Here is a 2,501-nt window from a genome sequence, read left to right on the forward strand (position 1 = left end):
CCCCCACACACACACACACCCCCCACACACACACACACACACACACAGACACACACACACACACTCAGTTCAGTCTGTTATCAGCTGTGATTGAGTTTCTCGACTGGTGAAACTGACAGCATGTTTTCTGGAAGCTCGACAGAGCTGAGATATCTGATAACAGACAGAGAGAGAGAGACAGATTCCTCTTATCCACTGACAGGATGCCTGAGCTCAATCTGCCAGAATTTCACACGAAAACAGTCATTTCTGGGCCAGAAAAAACTGGTTTTGGACCGGCCCAGAAACCAGTGCCCATTGGGATCATTTTATCAATTTATTATAAATATCTATCTGAGAAAATGTGATAATAATTAATTGAAAGAAGTCTCTTCTGCTCACCAAAGCTGCATTTATTTGATCAAAAATACAGTTAAAAATTTTAAATATTATTACAATTTAAAATAACTATTTTCTATGTGAATAAATGTTAAAATGTAATTTATTCCTGTGATCAAAGTTGAATTTTCAGCATCATTCCTCCAGTCTTCAGTGTCACATGATCTTCAGAAATCAGTATAATATGCTGATCTGCTGCTCCAGAAACATTTCTGATTATTATCAATGCTGAAAACTGGACATTTTAATGTTCCTAGATTCAAATTCAAATAGTTTTATATTTTGGGTAAAAATAAAGTCAATAGAATGTTGTACGAAACATTTTTGTAACATTTAAATAACGTTCTAATCACAAGAAAACTGGATATTTTAATGTTCAACATTCCCACAATGTTGCTATAACCTAATTTGTTAGCTAGGATCTTGCAAACTGCAAATCCATATAGTCAGGGTTGCCAGGTTTGCGTGACAATACTAACCCATGCCAGTCAAAACAGCCCAAAGTAGTCCAATGACCATATCCCAAACATCAAAACTCAAAATATGTTGTTTTTAATAACTGATTATCTACTTAAAATACATATTTTACAGTCCCTGTTATGCACATTGATCATAAACACAGTGCAAAGGCTTCCTTCCAGTGGTCCTCCTTCACAAAACTTAACATCTAGTGCAGTTTTATCATAAGTAGAATGCAAAATATTTAAATACAAGCATTTCAGTCAAATGTAATTTATGCAATATTTCAAACCTTTAACCCACAGGGAAAAATCAACCCACAGAAACAGTTTAACGGTTGCACAATTGCGTTGAAAAAGCACAGACTTGGCAACCCTACATCCGACACGAGCTGCAGGAGTCAGATTTGACTGATCTTGGGTGGAGAGTAATGCAGAGTTCACACTGCACGGTTTTCAAAGACGTCGCATCACTGTTGGTTTGACACTGCGTGACTATCTGGGGTAGCATTCAGTTGTTGCTGTGTTCACACTGCACGATGGAACGACGACGGGAGGTTACACACTGCATGACTTTACAATAGGAAGATTCGCCGACAGCTCTGTCTGGTGCAGGGTTGCCAGGTTTTCGCTAAAAAACCCGCCCAATTACTACTCAAAACTAGCCTGAAAATAGCCCAATTGGTTTCGAGGGGGTCCCCCAGTAAAAATCACATTCGGGGGGTAAAATACACATTTTTTGGCGGGGTTCTCCTGGTACAATTCACATTCCAGGGCCTAAATATCATGTTATTGGGGTCGCTTCAACCTGCTTTACACAGAGTGGCGTGTTGGCAAAACCGAAAATGAACAGGGAGCGCTCATTCAAAAGCAGTTTCAATACCCCAAATTTTGATTGCGCGACAAAAGCTAATTTAATTATTTGCGTGAGTAGATTACATACAAAGTCAATGCAAAGACGCGATTAGATGCGAATTTGCGCCGGACGAGGCGAATAATGCGAATTGAGCAACGCGATTGCGCGAACGTGCAATATACGCCTCAATCGTGTCTTCCGTGCAACTTCAAATATTTGAACTCAAGTGGAAAATTTGCATGATGAGTTGTCACGCAAGCCAATCAGCGAAGGGCTTATTGACACGTCCGGTTGTATCAGAAAATTGAAATCAAAATGTTTTATGTTTTTATTTGCGAGAGTGATGCAGAAAACATCCTGTGAGTAAATTAGAGCGAGTAACACGATGCAAATATTCGCTTCGCGTTTGGTGTGCACACATCATAAGAAATCCCACGCGGGGCTCTAGATCAGTGCTCTTGGCGCACTTTGCTCGCGGTGACTCTCTGATTGCTGGAATTTTCTGTACAGCATCATGGGTAATATAGTTTTTCACCGCAAATTACGCTATTAAACATGATTTTGAAAAAAATAAGTTTAAAGGGGTCATATGATGCTGCTAAAAAGAACATTATTTTGTGTATTTGGTGTAATGAAATGTGTTTATGCGGTTTAAGGTTAAAAAAACACATTATTTTCCACATACTGTACATTATTGTTTCTCCTCTATGCCCCGCCTTTCTGAAACGCGCCGATTTATACAAAGCTCATCGGTCTGAAAAGCGAGGTGTGCTCTGATTGGCCAGCTATCCAGTGCGTTGTGATTGGCC

The 2,501-nt window shown here is 39.5% G+C and overlaps 1 protein-coding gene across 1 annotated transcript in view; it reads left to right on the top strand.

Annotated features, from left to right (window-relative positions):
• The window catches only part of LOC107564591 (wiskott-Aldrich syndrome protein family member 1-like), a 91,845-nt gene that overhangs the window by 50,313 nt on the left and 39,031 nt on the right, over positions 1-2,501 (top strand). The window lies entirely within an intron of this gene.

Source organism: Sinocyclocheilus grahami, unplaced genomic scaffold (genome assembly GCF_001515645.1).
Source record: "Sinocyclocheilus grahami isolate Dianchi unplaced genomic scaffold, SAMN03320097.WGS_v1.1 scaffold949.1, whole genome shotgun sequence".
Taxonomy (NCBI): domain Eukaryota; kingdom Metazoa; phylum Chordata; class Actinopteri; order Cypriniformes; family Cyprinidae; genus Sinocyclocheilus; species Sinocyclocheilus grahami.